Source organism: Thermobia domestica, chromosome 8 (assembly GCF_964235325.1).
Source record: "Thermobia domestica chromosome 8, izTheDome1.hap1.1, whole genome shotgun sequence".
Taxonomy (NCBI): domain Eukaryota; kingdom Metazoa; phylum Arthropoda; class Insecta; order Zygentoma; family Lepismatidae; genus Thermobia; species Thermobia domestica.
In genome coordinates, this window is record NC_137461.1 from 220507458 (window position 1) to 220519586 (window position 12129).

The following is a 12129-nucleotide window of genomic DNA, read 5'->3' on the forward strand; positions in this document are numbered from 1 at the left end:
AATAAACACTTTTTCCGTATGTAAGGATTCTGAAACGTAAACCCATTGCAATCTTGAATATTTTATGATTATCATACTTTCCTTTCTTTTGTTACTTGAAAGTAAAAATGGACAACTTGTTCGATTAATACATTTATTTAATTTATCTAAGAGCTTTAAAATAAATCTTCATTTATTTTATTAATATCAACATCAACCGAGTTGTTTAGTGCATCCAGCAAGAAGTATAACATTTTTCGTAGAAATTAATGAATTGCACTAAATTGAGCTTAATTTCGTGAATAAAAAATTTCAAGAGTTTCAAATCTGATTTGCTGTCATATTAAACATTTCCTATAGCGTTCTACAGAGTGACCAAGATAAAAGATGCCCCGTGTGATACTGAACGTGAAATTTGCAGCTTTCTGACTTGTGAGTGTCATTATGTCTTAACGTAAGTGCGGCGGTCACCTGTTAATGATCAATGCTGCGTTGTCAGTAGTCAGTTTGAAGCTTGTTGTGTGTGTGAATGCAGTTCTACAGAATGCCATTTTCAATCGAACAAAGAGTGATTTTTGTTGAAACTTATTTTGCATTTAAACTGTTTAAAACGTTAAATGAAAGGTTCATGAGTGCTGTCCCAGAGACAACTGCTCCTGCAAAAAGGGTGCAGAAATTGATCACTAAATTTAGAGTAACAGGTTCAGTCGCTAACGCCAAACGTAAGAGTACAAAGACAATTTGTTCGCCGACAAATATGGAACGTGTCCAAGAGACTGTGGTAAGAAATCCACGGAAATTAAATAGACATACTAAACAATAAACGAACCGTATGATAGAATATGTTGAAACACTTATATGGGCAGGCATACAAAGTAAGGGTCATGCAAACATTACAACCTGCGGATTACGCACAACGATAACTCTATTGCGAATGGTTACTTACGCATATCGCTGATGGTTATCTGGATCCAAATCTTTACTTCATGACAGACGAAGCATGGTTTCACCTTAGCGTGTACGTGAACTCTCAAAACACACGCTATTAGTCATCAGGCAATCCCAGGGAACACATTGAAGTCCTTCTGCATGATTTGAAAATAGGCGTTTGGTGTGCAGTTTCAGGTGAACGGATTGTAGGTCCCATTTCCTTTAATAACAACATGAACTCCCAAGTGTATGTAACGAAATTGTTGCAACCATTCATAGCGCAGCTAACGGAGAAGAAACTAGAGTATGTGTCTTCCCAGCAAGATGGAGCTATGGTACATACTTCACGGTTTTCAATCCATATGTCCATAAAGCTTCCAGAGAAAAACGTAAGTTTTCGCAGGTTTATGGGCTCCCAGATCGCCCGACCTGTCGACCTACGATTTTTAATTGTTTGGGTAATTTAAATGATAAAATCTACAGTAATAACCCACATACAATTGAAGATTTGAAAACAAACATTTACAGTGTGATTGCGGTAATCACGCCAAATGAATTGGTAAAAGTTGAGACATGCTGACTTGTATGTCGTAGTCATGGTGAACATTTTCAGCATCTCCTGTGAACTATTGATCTATTGAATGTTCAGTTCGTTGTTCTTGATAATAACACATTGCTTCATAATAATAATTTATTACTCTGCAATCTGTCTTCACAATAAACGAGTTTTAAGACATGGGGCTCTTTTATCTTGGCTACCCTATATTTTAGAGGGGGCAAAAGTAACTTAGAGCAGCCACTGCCCACAATACCTCCTCCCTGCGTTACGGACCTGTTAATGAGATATAATGATTGGTATATATCTTATTTTCTACATTTTTAAAAGGGAACATGGTGGCTAAGTGGTAGCCTCTTATATCTAGTACGTGGGTCGCTGGTTTGATTCGTGGCTAAGTTAGTTTCTGATGGACAACATCGTGTCCGTGGGTTTCTCAGAGTACTTCCGTTTCCTACCACTCTCACATTCCAATAATAATTATAATAATTATTCTTCCATCATCATTCATTTGCTTTAATTCTCGTCTCCCTTAGCCTCAAGAGCACAATCGCGGGACGTTAAATATTTTATTTCTTTTCGACTTTGTTTTTTATTCTATGTGAATCATGTTGTAGACAGAGAAAAATTCGTTCTCCGGTCAGCGGTATATTGTACAAATATACGGTATCCTCTTGCTTATTATAGAAATCAGTACGGAGCATACGTTATCCGTATGCTAAATCCGTATGCCACTGCCCTTAGATGTTACATCATGCAATTGCAGGATGTCTGACATCTAACAGTTTTCCGTATATCACATGCATATACTTACGTTACCTTCGTCAGCTATATGTTATATACGTTCATTTGTATGTGAGATCCTGACCGCCTACATTGTTTCGTCCGGAAAGTACGTATAGATGGAACACTTATAGAGAAAGTATTATAAAACGTGTGTTTTTCAGTTATACGTCTGCTGTACGTTAAGTCCAAAAACGCATGTAACACATTTTTTCAAGTACGCCACCTACATTTTTTCTCAGTGTAGAATTGGCAGAATATGTGTACAAGCGAAAGTAAAATGAGAAAGAAAATAGGAAGAACTTGAACACGAGAAAAACAAGAAAGGGAGGTAAAAATGTGCCATAAACACGCAAGCGAGATTGTCTTAGTACATTTTGAAGCTAATGTTGTGTGACAGCAGAACATAACGAAATAAATGGAATGCCCCAACTTATAATTATGAGTGGATGGATCTATTACATCACATATACACTGCCGCCTGGACAGAGTATGAGCATCGAAAACGTCTGGTGAGTTTGTGTTTTCCATAGTTTCCATGCTGATTATCTTTGTAGATTATGGATTGTAACTTCCAACTTCACCGTAGACGTTGTTTGAATTATAGAAATCTCAAACTTTGTCACCCCCTAACAAAGAAGTATATTTCTTTATGCTTAATAGGTAGAGACTTATCAGTGAAAGCAATATATGTGACATCAACACGAAATGTTAAAAAGATACAGGGATAATGCAGTGTTCTGATAGTTATTTTACATGAAAATAGCTTCATGGTATACTCTTTTAATATTTTGTATGGCTTGCTGCATTTACTCCTTGCGTATTGACCGTGAAAAATAGTGAACGTGGGTTTCTGTTGAGATCCCAATTAAGTTATATTAAATTTAGGTGCTTTTGGAAAGGCATGGCTCATTATTTCTGAGAATTGAAAGTACTTTTTAGGAATTCTTGTTATAATAATATTTATACTCTTTTTTACGTACAGTCTGTATAGATTTGCCCACAATAAGAGATTTAAGACTGTCTCATGATGAAAATACACTATAATGTCAAAAACTATAACAATTTCTTTCTATTAAAACAAGAATGCTGACTTATGTCTTTTCACAAAATGTCTGTCACGTGTCATCCTGTCTTCTAGACAATGCTAATTCAGAAACCCTTGCCCTCACTGTCGTTGCATTATGCTTGGGAACTTAATAGCAGTCACTTCGACAATTTTAAGTTTCGTCTCCGAATTTGAAAGATGCAATTTACTTATTTATTTATTTAACAATCACCAGATACACTCAGAGGCCATTTCTTATAATGGATGTCTAACTACAACAACAACAACAACAACAACAATGGAAAGGATTTGGGAAAGTATCGACCAGGGTGTGTTTAGTAGGTACCATCCTGGCATTTGTCTGGTAGGACTGAGGGGAAACCCTGGAAAACCCCAGTCAGGATGGTCGGCATCGGGGTTCAAACACTGACCTCTCGAATGCGAAGCCAACGCTCTACCACTTGAGCTACTTTGCTGTATTTGAGAATACAGACCTACTATCACAGTGTAGCAGAGTCTTCATGACATCCAGGTTTCATGTAAGAAACAAGAAGAGTGAAGGGGGAAAAGTAGAACTAGTATTAAATAACAAAACACAATTGCAACATATGATTTTGTTATGTAAATTGGATTATTGGATGGATGATTAGGTATTATTATTTTGGATTACAACAACTTAAGGTGTCGTAATCCAATTATAATAATAAACTTTTGGAAAGCCAACTGTGTTCTAGGAGATCCTGGTCCTCCACCTCTCCCTGTACTTACGCCTAATGCTCTAGGTATGTCAGAGAAAAGGTTTCTAAAGACTCATATTAAATGTAATCTTTTATTGTTTCTTGTTGGTTCCTCATGATTGTAATGATTTTATGTCAAATGTTCACAAAGAAACAATTCTTTAAAGAAAAGAGTAAAGAACATTCGGCAAGATAGTTGTTCATAAGGCTAGTTGTTTTAATTCCCTCTTGTATGTTCCGCCTATAATGAGGTACTTACCAGGACGCATATGATAATTTTGATTCGATAAGCTTCCAACATTAGACAAGCAGCTAATTGTGGTTGTCTGAAAACCATAACGATAAATATATCTGATATACGAGTATTATCATGGGATTCTGTTAGGATCCTGACACCAAACTTATATATATATATATATATATATATATATATATATATATATATATATATATATAGCGAAAGAGAGAGAGAGAGAGATCTTGACTAAACCAACATACTTTGTTATTCGGCATTTTTGTTATACACTGGGGAGAAAATATGAGAAAAAAGAACATCACAATCTAAGCCACATGACGTGTAAAATATCTATGCGATCCGAAAAGAATCCCAGGGTAGTACACATAGGGTAATACAAACAACTAATAATACCTAATCATAAATCTAAATGTTGAAAATTATTTTGCTATGTTGATAATAAATCAATTGATTCTTTTTTCAATAAGACATTTAAATGTCGTCAGTGGAATATCAAATGCTAATAAAATCCTGAAATCTTTAAATACAGTTCACTTTCTGTTAATCGATCATCACGGAAACAGGTCCTGGTCTAATAACGAAAAAGTCAGTTAAAACGAAAATAAAATTTTCATAGCCCCTAAGTTACGCTCCTAAATCGTTCAATATATACGTTTTCCTAAAATGTAAATATATATATATATATATATATATATATATATATATATATATATATATATATATATATATATATATATATATATATATATATATATATATATATATATATATATTAAGGTACACTCATGTCCAAAATTATTGTTGCATGTCTATAAATATGTTGTTCTAGGAATATAATTTGATAACGAATTCGCCCTGTACAACGTTAATATGTGTATAGTGGGCAAAGACATGTATGTGGCAAATTTCATGTCAAAAAAGCAGTAGATAAGAACAATAAAACGAAAATAAAATTTGTTTGTCCATTTAGCAACATTTTATTTTACTCATAATTTTTGTATTTATAATTCTTTTCCTATGAAATTTACCACAAATATATATTTCCAGATTATACACATAGTATAAGTATTAAAAGTACCCTGGAAATTCATTATCAAATTATATTCTTACAAGAAGACAGTTATAGATATGCGACAATACTTTTGGACATGAGTGTACATTTGTAAACTCTATACGTAGGTAGGTCCTTTCTCACCTCTCCACGTAATCCCTATTGAGATTTGGTCATTTGTTGCACAAAATTTGTGCAAACCATTTCCCAAAAATCAGGGCTCTGGCTATTTGGCACTCTTCTCGCATTCCCTTCATTTCTTTATCACCAGTTGATAGGAGAAGAGGTCGCTTATGTCGTGTCTGAACTTTTTCTTCAGGGAAACGCATTTCGACATAAGAGACCTGATCTCTTCTTCTTGACGATAACGCCCACCTCCACTCAGCGTGCAAACAAGACACAAAATTGAAGAATTAGGATGCGAACGCCTGCCTTACTCTCCATCCAGCTTCAATTTAGCACCGAGGTACTTTCATATTTTTTCCAGTATTAAAGTCTATATTGCAAGGTGAACGTTTCGAAGCAGATGAGAAAGTAAAGCGGAATATGAGGAGACTGCTGAATAACCAGAGCCTTGATCTTTTCAAAAGATTTGGACAAATTGGATCAAACAAATGCCCGAATTTTAATGAGGATTATGTGGGGAGGTGAGGAAGGACCCACCTACACTTGTATGTATAGTTTATTAGGTATCCTAAAAAATATCAGGGATGCAAATAAACAACAAAATTGTACTCGACAAGAGAAAATCTACTAGCCCGCATCCCAGTCTTTACAGCTTGAAATAAATAATAGTGACTCGCCCGCACCGATGAACCACTCGCCCCGTGCGAGTGGCTATTTGCATCCCTGTTTTAGGGATTATGGAAACTTAAATATTGAAGAACCCACGTATATATCATCTGGGCAATAATTAAAAAGACTTTAGATATAATTCAATAAAATAATTTACAAAAATTAGAAATTTCGGCTACAAACTGCTCCAGAAACACTTAGTAGAACAAAATAGTATACATTGAATAAAACACACCAAATTATCACACATACCACACACTTATTTACGGTCCTTTTGCATTGATTAAAAACAACAGAAAACTGAAAAATTACGATTGAAACTACAATACTAAATGCAGTACAGTACTGTAAGAATTTTGTAAAACATTTACGAAACGAAAATAAAAGACTGATACGAGTATTGTCATTGATCACAGAGTGCAGCTGATAACGAACATAATTGTTTTTTGGAAGATGGGCTGTTAAAGGAAGGACAGTTAAGAAAGAGTCCACTGAACTATAATAGAAAAATAAACACACTGCTGAACAAGACTGCACTTATTTAATATAAAAACACATTTACACGTGACGTTTCGATCTTCTAGCCAAGATCCTCATCAGACGTACAGATTGAGTGTACGTCTGATGAGGATCTTGGCTAGAAGATCAAAACGTCACGTGTAAATGTGTTTTTATATTAAATAAGTGCAGTCTTGTTCAGCAGTGTGTTTATTTTTCTGATTTTAATCGCAAGACGTATTACTATGATTGTGTGTCAGTTTGAACTATATTAAAGACCTATTTTAAGCAATTCTTAAGATGTCACTGTAAAACTAATCGATGTTAAATTTGTTCATTCTATATAGAAATGTTACTACGGGCAAAGAACATGTAATTTCTCAATTTTTGCCCAAACATCCCCGATGATTTAGATTTTAATGTGAGTTTTTTTTTTTTTTTTTTTTGCATGGTGTTCTGAGTTCGATTGCCTGTAATGCAGGCGTGGTTGTTTACATTCCATATTTACTAAAGGTTCACATCTCATATAATCTAGATGCTAAAAAGGGATGCCAACCAACCAAAATCAATTTTTGAATGTACCATTAATTCAGTTGTGTCAACTGCTTCCAATCCATTAGTCCAAAGAGGGGAATTCAGCTGGTGATGCTAGTAACACAGCTCGAGAGATTGGAAAACTGAATAAAATAAACAAATCAAATTGACACAAATATCTTCAAAGTTTATTTTAATTGGAAAGATTGAAGCAATATGAATTGTTTTACATGCAAACACTAAAAATTAACGTCTGTTTTCATTCGTCACAAAAATGTCAATATAATATGAAAATAAAAGCATTTGTCAGTTTTCACATTGGGGAACTCAACGCTTTGACCTAAAAAGTCAGAAATTTTTCCCAGGTAAATTAAAGGTTGCTTGATAGAGCTGAATATTTGCGCACATTGCTTTCTATATTAAGTTTTTAACGTTTCATGAAATAAATAGAAATTGTAGAATTGCTGTAGAACTGAATGCACTATCTTATACATAAACAATGTTAATTTGTTTACTTGTTTATTTCTTTGTTTTTCCTTTGTTCAAATCTACCGTCAGCTTGGCATACTTCTAGGTAACTGGCATGTTGGAAAGAGATTGAGATTTTGAAATGTATGTGTCTTAAGGTTAGTGTAAAGGGACAGGTTTTGCTGATAGATGTCACTACAGTTTTCGTATCTCTCCCATGTATTTTTTACCTTTCACGAGAATTTACAATTTCTTTTATAAATCTCAACATAGAGACTTGAAATTTTTAGAGAAGGAACTCCATAACCTACTAAAGGGAACAATCCGTGCCTATTTTTTATTTAAAATTTTCTTCATTGTTGAAACAGTACCATTGTTAAAGGATTATATATCCTTTTCAACAATCAAGCCATTTCAACAATGAAGAAAATTCTAAATAAGAAATCGGCACAGATTATTGCCTTCGATAGATTATGAAGTTACTTTTCTAAAAATTTGAAGTCTGTAGGTTGAAATTTGTAACAAAAATCGTGAATTTTCATGAAAGGTAAAAAATACATGGAAGAGATACGAAGATTGTACTGCCATCTATCGACAAAACTTGTCCCTTTAAACCAACCTTAAGTAGAAGGGAAGTCAGCGACCCCGAAAAGTATAAATTCGACACTGATATTGGTAATTTTGATTATATATATATATATCCCCTCCCACAATTTTTGCGGGGTTCAATTTGGATTTAAATGGCATCAGAAGTATCACTCTTCATCTCAGCGACCTCGAAAACTATAGATTCGACATTAATATTGGTCATTTTCGATGTCGTTCCCCACCTTTATGTTACATCGTCAAAGCGATATGACAAAAACCATTTCATGTTCAAACTTAATCTAGGTTGAAAATTTGATCGAGATCGGTCAGGTGATTCAAGAGTTATTAAGTTTTATTTATTTTTATGTATCTCTTTTCTCCTACCTCCTGCCCTAAGTTCTATCGTCAAAGTGAATAGATAAATACCATTCCAGGCCCAAACCTCGTCTATATTGAAATTTCATCGAGATCGGTCTGGTGGTTCAAGAGTGAAGTCACATAGACAGTCACTTTATTTTTATTTTTTTACATATATCTCCGCCTCTCCCTCCCCCTTCCCTACATTGCACCGTCAAAGTTAAATGATAAAAATTATCCGAAGCCCGAACGTCATCTATGTTGAAAACTTGATCGAGATCGGTTGGGTGGTTCAAGAGTTATTTAGTTTTATTTATTTTTATTTATTTGTCCCCTCCCCTTCCCCTCCCCTAAGGTCTACCGTCAAAGTGATATGACAAAATCCACCCCAAGTCCAAACTTCGTCCGTCTTGAAAATTTGGATAGGCACTGTGGTTAAAGCGTGATAAAGTTACGAAGACGGTCACTTTTATCTTTATTCTTTTTACATATATCTCCCCTCTCCCTCCCTTAAGTTCCACCGTAAAAGTAAAATAACGAAAATATTCCAGGCCCGAACCTTATCTATGTTGAAAGTTTGATTGAGATCGGTCGGGTGGTTCAAGAGTTATTAAGTTTTATTTATTTCTATAGATTTCTCCCCTCCCCTCCCCTAAGCTCTACAGTTACAATGATATGATAAAAACCACCTCATTTCTGAACCTTATCCATGTTGAAAATTTGGTTAAGATCGGTCGGGTGGTTTAAATGTGATGAAGTCACAAAGATAGTCACTTTTGTTCTTACTTTTTTGACATATATCTCCACCTCCCCCTCCCCCTCGTTGCATTGTAAAAGTGAAATGAAGAAAACATCCCAGGTCCGAATCCTGCCTATGTTGAAAATTTCATCGAGATCGGTCTTGTGGTTCAAGAGTTAAGTTTTATTTATTTTCATATATTTCCGTCCTTCCCTCCTTCACCCTAAGATTTATTGTCAAAGTGAAATGATAAAAAAAAAAAAAAAACTTCCCAGGTTTGAACTGCATATATGTTTAAAATTTGATTGAGATCGATCGGGTAGTTCAAAAGTAATTAATTCACGAGCATAGTCACTTTTTCTTTTTATATTTATTGATTTTTGTATATCTCCTCCTCTATCCCTTTCCCTACGTTGCTCCGTCAAAGTGAAATGATAGAAATCATCCTAGTCCCGAACCTCATCTACGTTGAAAATTTGATCGAGATCGGTCGGTCGGTTCAAGAGATTAAGAATCACAAACATAGTCACTTTCAATTTTATAATACACACACACACACACACACATACATATATATATATATATATATATATATATATATATATATATATATATATATATTCTTTGCAAATGGAAAATACAAGTTGTAGGGAGAAAATGTCTCACATACATAACTGTGTTTGAATACATTTGTGTTTTGCTCAATAGTTTCAGCATGGTGATACCGTTACAGTACCGTTATTTATTTTCATATATTTCCGTCCTTCCCTCCTTCACCCTAAGATTTATTGTCAAAGTGAAATGATAAAAAAAAAAAAAAACTTCCCAGGTTTGAACTGCATATATGTTTAAAATTTGATTGAGATCGATCGGGTAGTTCAAAAGTAATTAATTCACGAGCATAGTCACTTTTTCTTTTTATATTTATTGATTTTTGTATATCTCCTCCTCTATCCCTTTCCCTACGTTGCTCCGTCAAAGTGAAATGATAGAAATCATCCTAGTCCCGAACCTCATCTACGTTGAAAATTTGATCGAGATCGGTCGGTCGGTTCAAGAGATTAAGAATCACAAACATAGTCACTTTCAATTTTATAATACACACACACACACACACACATACATATATATATATATATATATATATATATATATATATATATATATATATATTCTTTGCAAATGGAAAATACAAGTTGTAGGGAGAAAATGTCTCACATACATAACTGTGTTTGAATACATTTGTGTTTTGCTCAATAGTTTCAGCATGGTGATACCGTTACAGTACAGATATAGGTTTACTTTTATGTTATTCAAAACACTAGATAGCTTAAAGGAAGTAAAAAAATCTGCAAACTGTAAAGAAGTTAAATAAGTTAAGTGTGTAAATCTAATGTTAGATAAAGTGTTTGGAGTTCCTAGGCAACGGAGGGTTAGATACATTGGAAAATATACCACAGTGTAGGGTGATCAGATGTCTTTTTATTTATTTATTTATTTATTTATTTTTAATTGAGATTGATTTTGTTAGAAAGTCGTTCCGCGTCCCAAGAGAAACAGAAACGGGGTGCAAAATACCCCGTTTTCTATTCATAGTTTCACAGTATTCGTACTAGTAATTTCTTGTGTGAACTTCAACAATGTTATCAAAAAAAAAAAAAAAAAGACCAACTCTTCTAAAATAAATTTAGTCACTAAAAATACCAATTCAAAAGGAAAATCGATTCTGGTTCCTATTAAATGTTAAAACATAATAGTAAAAAATAAAATGGGACTAAGCTTAAATAGATTAAAACTTGTTATTTTGTAAAGCTAAAGACTTTTCTCATTGGTATGAGTAACAACATAGCAATGACTATGCCAAAGTAAACTAACAATTTATGCCAGTTAACCGAGAGTATCATTTCTTGATTGGTTAAATCTAGGCGCCATACGACAAATGATAGAATTCACGTAAATAATATGATACATGGAATAGTACTTGTAGATTCATTATCATTCTACAGTAATAGTTACCACTGAGAATTATTATATTCGTATTGTAATCGTATTCTGGGTAAATCAAGCAATGTGTACTTTCAAGAAGAATCCATGCGGTGAGTGGAGTGATAATAGTAACTGCACCACGAACATTGCCACGGTCATTGCAAACACTGAATGGTATTAAGGACTAGTAGCTACCATATCAGCTAGTTCAGAAGTCAATGTATTTGTAATACTAAGTTAGTATGTCGTTACATTGGAGAAAATAAATTAGAGAATTACAAATAAATAGTCTGCTTTACATATTCTGATTTATCAGTATACCTATCATCTAGATATATACTATATAAAGCGTTAATATTATTTAATATTCTGTAAACTTATTTTTTCATAATTATTTACTTCACTTGCTATATTATTTGTCATTTTTACTACCTCTCGTATCAAGGAAACTTCATTTGTGTTCAGGGGATTCGTGTTGTTCTTGACAACTTCTTCACATTACAGAATCCTCAGAGTTTCCTGCCACAGAATTCAAAGTTTACAAGAATAATGATGGGGAAAAAATATGTGGTGATACGGAGAAAAACTAAGCATGAACTGTTGTTCTCACAATTAGAAACTGACACCTGTCTATTTGATATTTCAAACATACCAACTGAATCGTTAAGCTTTATCAAAACAACAGAGATCAACATGCATTATGCATTGTTTTTATCTTTGCGGAGTAACATGTATATGAATGGTATGCCATAGCAACGAAGATAATTTTTGTCGCTTCGAAAAGGTCTTTTTTAACGTAACATGTGCAGTATAACTGACATGAC